The sequence below is a fragment of the Lactuca serriola genome, chromosome 6 (assembly GCF_051521515.1).
Source record: "Lactuca serriola cultivar US96UC23 chromosome 6, Lser_US96UC23_V15, whole genome shotgun sequence".
Lineage (NCBI taxonomy): Eukaryota > Viridiplantae > Streptophyta > Magnoliopsida > Asterales > Asteraceae > Lactuca > Lactuca serriola.
This window is the reverse complement of record NC_136413.1, coordinates 43,554,221-43,570,855: the sequence shown is the minus strand read 5'-3', so window position 1 is coordinate 43,570,855 and position 16,635 is coordinate 43,554,221. Positions and strand designations below refer to the sequence as shown.

Sequence of the window (16,635 nt, the reverse complement as noted above, 5' to 3'; positions counted from 1 at the left end):
ACAATATGGGATGAAAACCCGAAGATCCGTCAGAGAGAATATGGCTTTTCTCTATTTGGAATTGTGAATAATGAATTAATTTAACTCAGAAAACTATTTATAGTCCTGGAATATTTTGGCAGAAAATATTTTTATTCCTGATATTGGACTGTAACATTATGAAACTTGAAATGTCCAAATTTCACAAAACCAGGAGCATCCACTCTCCTGATATCTCCTTAAACATAAGCCCTAAAGTACACAGACTTGCTCGGAAAAGTATGAAAATCACTGAAAATGAACTAGCTTCTATTGAATAGATGATGTTCGTACAAATGGAAATTTCGGGTTGTCACACATACAACAGCTCAAAGGTAGCATACCAATGCTCGAATGATGGATGTTGTTGTAGGAAAACTCTGCCAAGGGCAAATACGTGTCCCAACTCCCCCCCCGAAGTCCAACACACATGCCCGGAGCATGTCCTCGACCGTCTGAATCGTCCGCTCACTCTGTCCGTCAGTCTGGGGGTGATATGCGGTACTAAAATGCAGCCTAGTACCCAACTCCTCATGAAACTTCTTCCAGAATCTGGAAGTGAAACGCACATCTCGGTTTAAGACAATCGAGATCGGCACTCCATGCCGTGATACCACTTCCCTCACGTACATCTCTGCTAATTTCTCTGCATAAGAACTCTCACTAATAGCAAGTAAGTGGGCGCTCTTTGTCAACCTGTCCACAATCACCCAAATTACATTGACTCCCCTAGCAGTCCTTGGCAATTTGGTGATAAAATTCATGGTAATCTGTTCCCACTTCCATTCAGGAACCTCCAACGGCTGCAACTTACCATGCGGTCTCTGGTGCTCGGCCTTAACCCTACGGCAGGTTAAGCACCTCTCAACAAACTACGCAACATCCCTCTTCATACAGGGCCACCAATACTCTCTCCTCAGGTCTAAACACATCTTAGTGGCCCCAGGATGGATCGAGAATTTCGACTGATGAGCCTCTTCTATCAAAATGGTACGCGTCCCACCCACAAACGGTACCCATATACGCCCCTGAAATGTCATAAGCCCCTGACCATCGGTAACGAACTCCGATACCAACCCAATAACTCGCTCTCTCTTCTGGCTCTCCGATCTCACGACCTCAGCCTGTGCTCCACGAATGGTGTCCAACACCGGAGCCATCACGGTCAATCGCAAACATACATCTTGCAATGGGGCGCTCTCCTCCCTGCGACTCAGTGCATCGGCTATGACATTAGCCTTGCTCGGATGGTACAGGATCTCACAATCATAATCCTTGACCACATCCAACCACCTCCTTTGCCGCATATTTAGGTTAGGCTGATCCATCAAATACTTCAGGCTCTTATGGTCTGTGTATATCATACACCGAATCCCATACAGATAGTGACGCCAAATTTTGAGGGCGAACACCACTGCCCGCAACTCTAGATCATGGGTGGGATACCTCGTTTCATGAGGCTTCAGCTGCCTCGATGCGTATGCTATCACATGCCCTCTCTGCATCAGCACCGCTCCCAACCCCAAGATCGACGCATCACAGTATACCACAAAGTCCTTCATTCCCTTCGGGAGGGCTAACACCGGGGCTTCGCATAACCTTCGGCGAAGCGTCTCAAAGGAGGCCTGCTGCTCGGGGCCCCATGAAAAGCGACACCATTCCGGGTCAACCTGGTGAGTGGCACTGCGATCTTAGAGAAATCCCTGATAAATCTCCAATAATAACCTGCCAACCCTAAGAAACTCCTGATCTCGGAGGGTGACCTCAGCACCTCCCAACTCATCACTGCCTCAACTTTGGCCGGGTCGACCAATATCCTTTTCTGGTTAACGAGATGCCCTAGGAACTGGACCTCTCGCAACCAGAAATCACACTTGGAGAATTGGGCATAGAGCCTCTCCGATCTCAGAACTTCGAGGATCTCCCTCAAATGCTACTCATGCTGCTCTCTAGATCTCGAATATACCAAAATGTCGTCGATGAATACAATCACCGACCGATCCAACATCGGCCTGCGCACTCGGTTCATGAGATCCATGAACACCGTCGGGGCATTGGTGAGCCCGAAAGGCATCACCACAAACTCGTAATGCCCATAACGCGTCCTGAACGCAGTCTTCTGGATGTCCTCATCTCGCACCCTTACTTGATGATATCCAGACCTCAAATCGATCTTGGAGAACCAAGATGCTCCCTGTAACTGATCGAACAAATCGTCGATCCTCGGCAACGGGTAACGGTTCTTGACCGTCAGCTTGTTCAACTCCCGGTAATCAATGCACATCCGGTGTGAACCATCCTTCTTCTTGACAAAAAGGATAGGCGCTCCCCACGGCTAGCTGCTCGGCCGAATAAATCCCTTTCCCAGCAGCTCCTGAAGCTGCGAGGATAACTCTTGCATCTCTGGAGATGCAAGGCGATAAGGCACCTTGGCGATAGGCACGGCCCCCGGAACCAAATCGATACTGAACTCCACTTGCCTCGCGGGAGGCACACCCAGCAACTCCTCTGGAAATACATCCGAGAACTCACGCACTATTGGAACCTCCTCAACTGACCTTGGCCTCTCTAAATCAACCCGCGTACCCATCACATACGCCACAAAGCCCTTATAGCCCTGTTGTAGACACTGCCTCACTCTAGCGGCCCGAACAAAACGCTGACCCAGAACATGTACCCTCGTCGTACACCGTAAGAACTCCCCCATTAGGGTCTCGTATGGTCACCAGTTGCCGCTCGCAGTCGATAACCGCACCGAATCTGCTCAACCAGTCCATGCCCACAATGACACTGACATCACCCATCGCAATAGGAACCAAATCAATCGGGAACTCAACACTGAAAATCTCGAATACGCACCCACGGATCACCTCCGTGGCATATATCACCCTTTCGTCAGCTATGGAAACTCTCAGAGGCCGACTCAACGCCTCACGACTAACACTGATATGCTGACTAAAAGCCAAAGATACAAAAGACCGACTCGCACCCGAGTCAAATAACACCAAGGCAGGTATAGAATTCACAAGAAAAGTACCTACGCATAACATAATATAAGCATAATATCTCAACATCAAAATAAATACACGAAAGAATACATGCCAGCCACGACATCGGGCGCTGCGCGGACCTCCTCCGCGGTCAATTGAAAGGCTCTCCCTCGTGCCCTCCGCACCTCGGCCTTCACTGGCCGACTCTCGGTAGCTCTGATGGCGGCAGGGGCAGATCCCTGAGGTGCTCCCTGAGCTGATCCCCGCAACTGCGGACACTCTGCCTTCCGGTGTCCGGTCTGGTTGCAGTGAAAACATACTGCAAACCCCTTGGGCAGTCCTTGGCCATATGCCCCTCCTTGCCACATTTTTAGCAAGACCCTGCTCTGCACATACCGTCGTGGCTCTTGCCACAAGTGCAGCCCCTCTGGCTCCCTGATCTCGAATCGATGGGCTTGGCCCGCTTGGCTACTGGCTGAGACTGCACCGGTCGTCGATCCCTCCCCTGAGACTCAGCCTCCTCCCTAGCCTGAGTCTCCATCTCTAACTCCCTCTTCCGAGCATTTGCTTGAAGATCGGAAAATGTCTGGTACGTCGAGTTCGCCATGAACTCACGTATGTCCCTCCTCAGAATGCTCAAATATCGACTCATACGTGCCTGCTCGGAGGACACGTGCTCTGGGCAGAACATCGCCCGCTCATGAAACATCCTCGTAATCACCGTAACAGACTCAGTACCCTGCTTGAGGGTCAGAAACTCCTGGGCCAAACGCTCCCTCTCCACCTGGGGAACATACTCATCTAGGAACATGGCAGTGAACTCTCCCAGGTCACTGTCGCAAGCTCAGCAGGCGTATAGTGCGCCGTCATAAACTTCCACCAGTCCTTCACTCCCAAGCGAAGCTGGTTCAGCGCGAACCGGACTCTCAAATGCTCAGAAGATGAGCAAGTAAAGAAGCACCCCTTTATGTCTGAAATCCATCTCATAGCCGCAACCGGGTCCTGGGTCCCGTCAAACTCCGGCGGTTTTGTGTTGCTGAACTCTCGGAACAGCAACACATCACCACCCTGCGGCCTCGCAGCAGCAACAGCTGCGGTGGCCGCTGCAACAGCAGCCTCAGAAAGAGCAGCATAACGCTCGTCAAAAGTCTCAATCAACGTGGTCTTAATAGACCCGAACATCTCTGGTATCTCTGCCCTGATGGCCGCAGCCACTTCCTCATGGATGATCCGGCGGATCTCCTCATCACTAGCCCCACTGCTCTCTGGCATAAGACGTGTCCTCACCATGATCTACCTCTGAAATACAACATACGATAAATTAGAACCCATTCGAGCATACTCACACTCGACAACTCATACCTCCTTGATCCCTGGCATCCCGAAGATTCTTACTTGGACTGTACACCACCCCGGTGTTTTCAGTAGTACGGGCCCAATACTACTGTCTGCACCGTATTAGTATACACCCCCAAGTCCTCCTCTTCGGATCCCAAGTCCCAAGTACTCTATTATGCATAATCCACTCTCTAACAGATCTCTCATAAGCTCCTCGCTGCTACCTACTCACTCTCAAGCATCTCATAGCAGCTCACCTCTCCCTAGGCTAAGGCATCACAAATCAGGCCACTCTAGTCCTAATAGGAGTACCCAGCCCACTCTAGCATGAGAATACATCATATCTATATCATAACATATAATATAAGGGTATCTTGGGAAATCACCGTTCGGGCGCTGAATGATCGTACACACGACTCTGCTCTGCGTTTTTTTCAAAAAAAATCTTTTACTCTCTTTTTTTTTGAAATTATTTCTCAAATCCTCAGTTTGAGTTCAAATACGCCCGAAGGTGTACTCGGATCCCTCAAACCAAGGCTCTGATACCAACTTGTAACACCGTAAATTTCAAAAACAATTTTCCCATTTTATACAAACACAATTCATTCATTAATCATAAAAACATCATTGTTTGAAACTCAAATTCATAGTATATAAAAATCCCAAGATCTCATAACATAAAAATCCCGTGTATGTACTGATCAGGCTGGCGCCTTCCTGCGATCCTCGCTAGTACCTGAAACAAATAGCACCAAACACTGTAAGCACAAAGCTTAGTGAGTTTCCCCAAAATACCACACATAACACATATTAGCCACTCGAGGCTATAACTCTGTGGGTCCGTGGACCTAACTCTGTGAACCCTCTGGTTCTAACTCTGTGAACCTTCCGGTTCTAACTCTATAAACATGCACGACATAAATCACATAGAAATAATGCAGTACAACACATATCATATATATAGCATACAAACACTCTGTCACATAACTCTGGTTACCTACTCAAGGTAAAGTATAGTGAGAAGACTCACCTCGTGTATCTCGGTAACTCGTAAATCCCTGAAATCACTAGTGCTCGATCTCCCGAGCTATAGTCCTCCTATAACACACATATATCTCTAATTAACACTTTCCCACTAGGGTTGACAACCCTATTAAGTCAACACCGGTCAACTCTGGTCAATGATCAACGGTCAACCCAACTCGTCGAGTCCCTATGGGGACCCGATTCCTCTGAATCCCTTCCGACTCACCGAGTCACTCACCCAACTCGGTTACTCAACCCTGTTCGAAAACACGGAACAACCCGCTCCAACTCGTCGAGTCTGCCAATGGACTCGACAAGTGCATTCCATGAACAACCCCAAACGACCTTCTGAGGTCAGATCTGTTCCACTAACTCATAGATCCAGTCTTTCCAAGCTTATTTACCATGTAAAGTCTATGTCTTGGTGTTCATATCACCTCTATTGACTCATAAATGGTGTTTTAACCTCAAACTCAAAGATCCCAACCCAAAACCTCCATAGACTCATATAAAGCTTGGATAAAGAGGCACTCTGGACCTCCAAGGGTCTAGATCCAGAACCTAACTCGCTTAAGGGACCAAGGGAGCACTAGATATAGTCACAAAAGGGCTAAACAAGCCCTAAATCAACATGAACATCACCTCAACAGAAAATGGTTCGAAAATAGTACCTCAAACGTGATGTCCTGGACCTCAGATCTTCAGGAAGTTAACCCTCTTGTTTCCCCTTGGCTATAGCTTCCTTTCCCTTGCTAGACAACACCTCCAAGGTCAACAATGGCTCCTTCTCTCACTCCAAACGCTCAAGCTCACTAGGGTTTCGCTCTGGGGACTGGTGAGCACAAATGACGGCCATAAGGCCCTTTAAATAGGCCCCAAACCCGAGAAATTAAGGTTTCATTAAACAGCGCGGACTCGCCGAGTCCACCAATGCGACTCGTCGAGTCCGGTCATTGATCCGGGTGAGAAATCACGTCTCTACTCGGCGAGTCTACGCACCAACTCGCCGAGTCTTCCACAAAACTCAAAATAAAAATGAATAAATATAATACCTGAAATTCCAAATGTTACAAATCACATCTTAGATAAAGTAATTAAAGCTAGTAAATTTAATTATGTTAGAAAGCATAGTTAATCTTAATTTTTGTTTGATTGCTTAACTTGATTATAGAAAAGTAACAATTATCATTCATACTCTAATTTGTGCTCATTATCGATATGGTGTTTAACTTATGCTTAATCATTGCATGGTAATTCATAAATTGGTGTTTCTAGATATTTGATCATAATAGCTAGTTAACAAATTAGTAATCAATATATTTCATCCACTAGAAATTAACCATAGGAGAAGGGGAAATTGTAACTGAATAAGGGCAATCTTTAATCTTTACGTAAATGTGTTTTTATTTGCTTGCTTAGTTGGTAATTCGGTAGTGATTAGATTTAAGTTCTTATGATCTTGCGAAATCTGTAAAAATCACCAATTTAAGTTTATTTTCTTAGTATAATTAGAAGGTGTTATATTAAATAATTAAATTTTGCTCCCAGCATTCGACACCCGACTTACCCAAGTTATTTATAGTCCGACTAGGTACACTCCATATAGGTGCTTATATTAGTTAAGTTAGTTAGGTTAAAACTTTAAAAACAAGTATGAGGAACTCCGTTTTTGTCATTTTGGGTAAACTATGTTATACCAACGTCGAGAGTAAGCTTATGCAATAATTTATTTGTGTATTTCAAACATATGTCGGGATAAGTCCCATACATCGTGAATTCATATTATTCTAGAATCTTGAGGGTTAAGGCCGCAATGTTAATTAGATGGAAAAACTATGTTTACACTTTTACTATAAGTTGTAAACATGTTTTGATATATCGATAGTGTGATTTGGAAGTTATCACTATTGAGATGGTCTAAGTATGATGAGTAGGTTTTTGAATGGTATATGGCAATTGTTATCATAGTTACAAAACTAAAATCGGGAACGGGGTCATGGATACTAGAACCTCCATGAATTGACCAGTCTCAAGGTGACTAACACTACTCTGATACTCATTATTGAGATATCGGTGTTGCACTATATGTAAATATAGTGCAATATAAATAATTGTTCATTGTTGAGGGATAGATCCTTATTGAGAGATTGATTATGGAAAGGTAGATCATGAATGATTGTTAGATCATGATTGAGAGATAAACCATTGATTGTGAGATTCATCACGATTGAGAGATTGATCATTAAAGAGAGATAGATCATTGATGAGAGAAAGACCATTAATGAGAGTAAGATCATTGATGAGAGATAAATCATGACTAGCAGATTAATCTTTATTGAGGGATATATTATTGTTATGAGATAGATCATTATCATGATAGATCATTCCGGTGAGATAGATAAATATTGAGAAACATGTAATTTTTAAGAAAATGATTACTAATAATAAATTGATTATTACTGAGAAATTGTTAACATTAGATTTTATAAGAGGGTACGAGAACACCTTTATGTGGCGTAATTTATTTGTTGCTTATCATTGATATTGTGTTGTTATCTGCATATGTGATTTATATTACAATTGTTGTTATTCACTAAGCCGTGTGTCTTATGTTGTTGTGATGATTATTTTGCAGGTAGTTTATTGTGACGTCCGGCTCGGATCTTGTACTTGTAGCCAGTATGATCTCGAGTGATAAGTTATTGTATCCTAGAGTTCAAGTTTACACCAAAATTATTTCTAAATTTAAAATGAGAAATGGAATTTTAAGGTGTACCTGGTATGAAAAACTGGGCATTACACAGTTGCTATCAGAGCATTAGTTTAAGTGAACTAGGAATAGTGATTATTTTTAAACTTAAACATAGAGACTAATTGATGATGAGATGTGTGTGTCTAGTATATGTTAGTAAGTATACCTAAACCTTTTATATATAGACACAAACACTAGAATACTTTAGGTTATATGCCTTAATTGTTATTATGTGCTAATAAAATTTATTTTATAACATGCTTTTGGTTATGTAGCTTATTTTCTATTATGTGCACTAACATACTTTATGAGAGATGCCATATATGATAATATGTATTAAATGATATGTATTATAGCATGCCTTAGTTTTCCTACTTAGATTGCTATTACTTGAAAATATTTAAGGTCTATTGTCGACCTTGATTTAAAAATGGAAATTTGATGTGTGCATGATTCTAAACGTTTAATTATTGTATAGAACTTGCATGTAACTTTTTAGGGTGATAAGAAGGCATAGAATAGTTAAAATCGGTAACTTATTCAGTAGAATATTTGTACATTTGGCGTGATAATGTATGACCGAGGACAACAAAAGTACATAATTGTGGATGCAGCTTGATTAAAGTAGTGAAAACTTACAGATTTGGAAGTACTAAAGATGGTGATATATACTTCAACGGTATCGAAATTAAGGTTAAAGAAGATGATATGCAGAATTCAAGAGGAATTCAAGAAAGACAAAAAAGAATATTTGATAGAGTTTCCACACTCAACATGCTAAGTGTCACACCCCCAAACCGGAACGTCGGAAACGTTCGGGGGCGGATGACGTCATGTACAATATCACAACAAATGCATTATAGTAATCAAAGTACAACAACCATTACATTAATAAAGTATAGTTTTGCATTTGTGTTCAAATCAATGTATACTTGACACCAAAATGCATAGCAAAACTAAAAGACGTGACTCTATGAAACTTCATCTTCTCAGAACCTGTGAATACCTGTTTACTGATTTCCTGAGAACACAAGTAGTTTTTAAAAGAGTGTCAACAATTAATTTGGTGACTTCATAAGAATGTTTGTAATTGAAATCTATCATTTATTCCTTGAAATAAGTGTGTTCTTCCAGAAAATCCTATATTTTATGTTGTCAATGTATTGTAGTCTTAATACCCTAAGACCAAAACATGTAAAAGTTGTTGTACTCTGAAATAGTATGATGTAGTTTTAATTCACATAAAACCATAAAATGAATGTTTCCTGAAATATAAGTTTATGTATATTAAGAAATTAGTATACTGTAGTTGTACTTGTATGAAATTTTGTGAGTGTATGTCCCTAGATCCACCAGTTGTATTGTAAAATATTGTATTGTAGTTTTATGATTTAATAAAACTATGTGAAGTTGTTTACTTATTCATACACTAATTGTATTATTCAATACCTAATTGTGAGTTATCATAACCATGCTTGATGACCTAAGATGACCTGAACATGACGTTCTTCAGGCGTCGGAATCGGTATGACATTTGTCACCCTAGGCATCCCGGCCTAACTGTACCTAACAGTTAAGGTGCAGGATTGTTAGTCCCGTGTAGATCTATACACAAGTATCACGCTCTCCCTCCAGGAGACTCTGGTGATAATTTCAAGGCTTTCATTGGTACTTTGATAAGTACATGAAGTGTGTCTCACAAAACTATATTGACGGTTATGTGTAGAATAATGAAAAGTCCTTTGTAATGAATAACTGTATGTATATCTCATAAACTATATTTATTCTAGTTTATATGTTTGTTTTCCGTAATGTATTCTGAACTTGGTAATATAGTGCATATGATCCATAGACTATACCTATTATAGCTTATATGTTTCTTTATGTATTGTATTTCGAACTTGGTTAAATGATATGTAAGTTCCATAAATTATACCTATTATAATTTATAGTGTATGTTTTATTGAAATGAAAACCTTTGTATTATTAACGACTTTGAAAGTTTGAAATCGTAAATCCTTGATAAAGATATTTCGTGAAACTTAACATTTACGTCCAATTGGTACTAAAATAGATTGAAAAAATATTGTTTTTGTTTAACATGTTTAAATAGTTTTATACTTATATAATTACGATTAAAAAGTCAATCGAATAAATGATTCTACCTTAAGACCACAACCAAACAAGGAACAGGAAATAAAGCAAAATCATCGATTCTAAGCCTGTTGAATCTTAATTATATATATATATATATATATATATATATATATATATATATATATATATATATATATATATATATAGTAACGACAACGATTGATAATATTTGAAATCATTTAGATATTAACACAAGATTTATTGTGTTTTTCTTGTATCCCCCCCCCCCCCCTAAAACAATGAAAAATCATAAAAGCGTAGGTGTATGAACTCACCTCGGGTGTGTGTTCTATGTTGGGTATGATAGGGTTGCGATGATCCTCGGGTTAGAACACGTGTATATAAATGTATCCTAATAATATTTAACACATAATATTATGTATGAATTAGTTAACATTATATGTTAAGTGTTTTAAAAGACTAAACTATTTCAAAGTAACTTACAAGTTTTCTAAGAATTTTGGATGAAGATGTGAAGTGTTCTTGAATGTAATATGAAGATTTGAAGGTTAATTGGGTAAGTGCTTTGAAGATATGAAGGTTTTCTATTGAATTTTGAGAGAGAATTTAAGAGTTTTCGTTGGGAAATTATATGAAATGAAGTATGATTTCGTTTGACATATTTATATGTAGGATTGAAATTGATTTGACATGTGCATTGGGATGTCAAATTATCTAATTGGAATGTTTGCCGCCGCTTTAAAATGAGGAATTTCGGCTTATCTTATCCACCAAAAAGGGGGATTTCAGCCACTAGAATGTTGATTTCGGCCCTAGCATGACCGAAATCACCTTGGTTGTCCCATATATGATAGATTTCGGGCTTATTGGAGGGATCAAAACCGAAAACACAACTTGTTCCAAGATGCTCAAAACCGAAAACCTTATGTGGTCTAAGATGCTTAAAACTGAAAACACCATGGTGTTAAATTTCGATTTTAACTTGACCTTTTGACTTATGTTGACTCATATTATCCCATTTCAACTTGGTATTTAGTATGTATAAATATACCAACCTATATAAACATATATGTGCATGGTTTTCAATATATAAGTATATGTAACTTATATAAGTATGGTTTTCAAAGTATGCTCATACAATGATTATATAAACATGCCCTTATGGCATTCAAAGTTCTTATTGTATCATTGTTAGGATGTGAATTCACTTGTATACGGTTGTATTTTAGACTTTTATTTGAACAAGTTTCACTTACATTGACTTGAAATAACGGGTTGTTACACTAAGTGTTTGGTTGTCTATACTAGGTAGCGTGCAGTTCAAGTGATGTATTAAGAGCTGATTTATACCATATACAGGATACTATGACCTAGTATTTAATAATATTGAGTGATAATTGACTTCCATCCCATCCTTGACTGAATTCCTTTATATATTAATTCAAATTTAACATACAAGACTAGGATTGTGAAAACAGTCGTTAGATTGTGAAGTAAAGAATGTACTTATAAATTTATGTTTAGTAAGTTAAAGTACTTAGCCAAAGTGGCAATCGGTATATGGTGTTGTGCGGGGAGAGATGTTGATGTCAGTGATGACAAAGAACCAAGTTGAAGCTAGTGGAACATGTTGAGGTGCAAATAAGATGCAAATTATATAATATTGACATCAATCGAGTGGATGTGAAAAGAGATGTGGCTGACATGCACATTCCCTAGGACTCCTTACTATAAAGGAATGACGATGTTACGGAAGAATGGAAAGATATGCATGTCGACTAGCATGTGTCAAGATATGGTACAAGTAGTACTAGTATCGTTTGTTTCCATGCTATTCACTCCATTAGAGTAAAGCCATGTGTAATTTTCCCTGCAGATTAGGCGCTATATTGGAAAGAATTTCTACAAAGGGTTTGGAAATGGAATTCCTACTAACCTATGAAAGGTGTTATAATATGCTAGATCAGGCATATGCATGGGATGGATCTTAGAGAGAGAGTCTAGAAAACTTTAGTATGTGCTCAGTAAAATCACGTAGTTGTTGTTAGAGCGCCTGATAGAGATGCGGAGATCCTAGTAGAGTCTAGAAAACATAAGCACATGTTTTTATAGGATTTTAATTTTGAGTGAAAAAGGTGAGAAAAGGGGAAAAAATAGAAAGGAAAAAAAAAGAGTTGCAAAAGTTGAGAGAATAAGAGTCTACATAGCTATGAAGAACAAGAAATATCATGAAGAAAAGTTCAAAAATCAAAGATTCAAGAATAAGGCAATTTGCCAAGTTATTATTTCTTGTAATTTTTCTTTCTAGGTTATTTTTCCATATGTATTCTTGGGGGCTTAATCAAAAATTACCTTGAAGTTAAGAAAGATATAAGGGGATGTATTCGATGGGATGCGTAAAATGAACGTTGTTCAAAAAGAAGCGCGGAAGTGTTTATGTGGATTGTGAGTATATAGGATTAGGGAAGTTCTTAGGAAAATTTAGAAACAAATACATGCATTGCGGCCTTGATGTAACAGAGAGGTTTAAAACGGATTGTCTTGTGCGATGTTAGTAGCTAGGGTTTTAATGTGATGGTATGATAATAATATAATCAGTTTTGCTTGAAGGCAGGCAAAATCCAAGTGTGGGGTGTTTTGATATGTGCATATTTAACTATATATTGCATACATTGTCTTAATACTTTTAGCTATAATTATGTTTATTTTAGGACATAAGGTACTTATTATGGTTGAAATCTTTTTTGTAGTAGCAAAAACATGCTCGGGATAAAAATGAAGAAATGAAGAACTAGAAGAAGGAAAATATGGGCTAAGTCAGAAAGAAGAAAAAGCAGGGTTGATGGCAGAAAACCACGACGTCGTGATCATCCACCACGACGTGGTGAATGGCAGATTCTTGACCAATAATTGACTTGGAGAATACGAGATATGCATGAGGACCATGACGCGATGCCTATCAACCACGTTGTGGTGACCAGATATATGGAAACAATATATATTTGATGATTAGTTCGAATGGAGGGACTTCTAGCTGATTTTTTAGAAGGATTATGAATAAAACCCTCTAGAATCCTTGGAGAAGATCAGGAATTGATTGGAGCTCAATAGTTTAATAGAATTAGAAGAATTATACATAAATCTAATTACTTTGCTAAAATACTCATGCCTAGTCTTATTTGCATGGATTTTGTGTGTTTTTTTACTATTATGAAAGCCTAAAAACCTTATATTTCTATTTGGTGAAGATGAACCTGATCCTTATAGGTTGATTTTGATTTATGGATGATATATGTTGATTTTACTTGTGTTTGATAATTAAACCCCTAGCATGTTTTAGTTCTAGTTTTTATTGCTTATTAATCAAGTAAGGTGTGATAGTTGAACATTCTAATTGCACAGATTTGCCACCTAATTGTTTATGATGATTAAATAATTAGAGCTTGGATTAATCACATCTTAGATAAAGTAATTAAAGCTAGTAACTTTAATTATGTTAGAAAGCATAGTTAATCTTAATTTTTGTTTGATTGCGTAACTTGATTATAGGAAAGTAACAATTATCATTCATAGTCTAATTTGTGCTCATTATCGATATGGTGTTTAACTTATGCTTAATCATTACATGGTAATTCATAAATTGGTGTTTCTAGATATTTGATCATAATATCTATTTAAGAAATTAGTAATCAATATATTTTATCCACTAGAAATCAACCATAGGATAAGGGGAAATCGCAACTGAACAGAGGAACTATTTAATTTTTAAGTAATTTTTTTATTTTCTTGCTTAGTTGGTAAATTGCTAGTGATTTGATATAAGCTCTTCTGATCTTGCAAAATCAGTAAAAATCACCAATTTAAGTCTTTTTTCTTATTTTAATTAGAATGTGTTATTTTAGTTAATTAAATTATGTTCCTTGTGTTCGACACTCGACTTACCCAAGTTATTCTATAATCCGACTAGGTACAATACCTATAGGTGCAAATATTAGTTAAGTTAGTTAGGTTAAATGGCAAAAACTTATTTCTTTGCATTTTATTTTTTTGCCTGAGCAACAACTACGTCGTGGTCATCTTAGCCACGTCATGGTTACGTTTCAGTCAATCTTTAGTTTGTTTATTTTTATTCGTTTTACACGTTTTGTTTTATTTTGTTTTTGTTTTAGTGATTTATAACCCAGGGATCCAGCACTCCAATAATTCCACCATTGAAAAATCCAGAACCAGCTTTCCACATGAAGAAAGACAAGTAGGTCGGTGAGTCTAGCAACACTTTTCAATCTGAATAATTCAAACTTTTTGAAAAGACTCCAAACAAGAAGGTAGTAGGATATGATCCAGAAATATCTACTGAAGGAAGTTCAGAAGACGAGATAAAAGGCAAGGTTGAAGAGATGACAGATATCACAACAATGACTATGGGAGATTACAAGCAGCAGATCCATGAGGATAACATTCCAGGTCTTGTGTCATGAGGTTTTAAGCTCAAGGGCCACATTATATCAATGCTCAAGGAAATACCTTTTTCCGAGAAAGAATACAAAGACACATTCAAACACATCGATGAAGTAAAGGACATTGGAAACTACATCAATGTTCCAAACATCCCAAATGACTAAGTGTTACTTAGGATGCTTTCGGTGACATTTACCGGTGCAAAGCTAAATTTTGGTTGAAATCACTCGCGCTCGAATCCATTACGACTCATGCCAATTTTCGTGAAGCCTTCATTAAGAAATTCAGTCCACCTTCAAAGATCTCAAAGCTAAAGAAAAATATTGTTAATTTTCAACAAAATAATGTCAAATCCTTATATGACGCATGAAAGAGATACACAGGGTTGCTTAGTAGTTATCCTCAACACGATTTAAATGTCTAACAAGAAGTGTCTATTTTCTATGATGGGGTGAATGTTACAACAAGATGGCTTCTTGACTCTCAAGGACCAGTGACAAAGAAAGAGTTGACCACCATTAAAGAGTTAATTGAGGAATTTTCAAAGAACTCACGCGGATATCATAACCCATGAGAAGATGTTACTATAGGTAAAGGAGATTAAGGGAACGAGAAAATGGCTGCAATCATTGCTAAACTAGAGAATATGGATAGGCAAATGAAGAAATTGGATCAATCTATACATGCCATAACAGTTGGATGTGACAATTGCCATGTGTAACATCTCAATGACGAGTTAATTTCAATTTTATCCCCAAGCATGATTAAATATTGCATTTTAGTCCAAGTGCAAAAGAAAGAGTGCAAAATGGCCTATAGTGGCATTTTGGTAATTTCTAGCGGGAACTTAGTACGTTGGGCGTACTTTTCGTATGCATGGCGTACATGCGAGGGACTTAGGACGTTGGGTGTACTCTTCGTATGCTAGACATACGTGCAAGGGTACCAAACCCTAAATTTTAGGGTTTGAACCTTATTTAAACAACTTTATGGCCCCACTACCTTCACCCTAATCAGCCTCTACCTGAGAAAACAACCCTCTAGCAAACGCTAAGTGAGAAGAGTGAATTTTGAGCTCATTTGTGTGTGTTGGTGGTGTTCTTGAAGAAGAAGAAATTCGTGCAAGGACCTTGAAGCTTGGAAGCAACTTAGATATGGGATTCTCCACTTGTTAGCAACTTCCAGGAGGTAAAAAACATCTAACTTGATCATTCTATCTTGTAGATCTAACCATTTCTTCATTTAGGGCACTTTTGGTCCTAAATAGGGTGACTTTGAGCATTACATGTTCTTAAGAAAATAAGTCATCCTTTCAAACCTTGTGAGGAGTCATGAGTCACAAAAATGTGGTCTTGATGCTTAGTGTTACTCCATGCATGCTATGGAAGGTCTTAAGGCATTAAGATGTTGAGATTTTGTGTATTAAACATTTAATGGCCATGCAAAGTCATAAAGTTGGAAACTTTCTAAATCTTGGTAGTATTTTAGCCTTGGATATGCAATTGGACGTGTTAATGTTGGGTTTTGAGAACTATGACACCCTAAGGTGCACATGCAACCCTAGATGCTTTGGATCTAAGTTTTGTCTATTATACATGCAATATTGTTTCCAAATCATGAAGCCTAAACTAGCATACAAAACTTTGAGATATACAACATAAAACCAAAGTAGATGAAAGCTTAGTGTTCTTGGCCTTCAAAAGCTTCAGCACCTAAAATGTGATGCCTCTAATGTGTCAAAAACACCAAGTGCAAAAGGAGGCTTATGAAAAGTGGTTAGGAAGCTCAAAATCGGTCATGTTCTTCTTGGAAATTCTTGGGGGCCGATTTTGGTGACTATGGGGATTCTTTTATAGTGTGGGAAAGTCTAGGGTTACATCCATGCAAACCCTAATTAACATGACTCTTCATATCTCATGGGTTACATGGGTTAAA

At 38.7% G+C, this 16,635-nt stretch overlaps 1 non-coding gene across 1 annotated transcript; it reads right to left on the bottom strand.

Moving 5' to 3' along the window:
• Positions 1-15,007: 15,007 nt before the first annotated feature.
• LOC145060632 (small nucleolar RNA R71) lies at positions 15,008-15,114 on the bottom strand. The gene has a single exon (XR_013686849.1). It is a non-coding gene; the product is annotated as a small nucleolar RNA R71 (small nucleolar RNA).
• Positions 15,115-16,635: the final 1,521 nt, after the last annotated feature.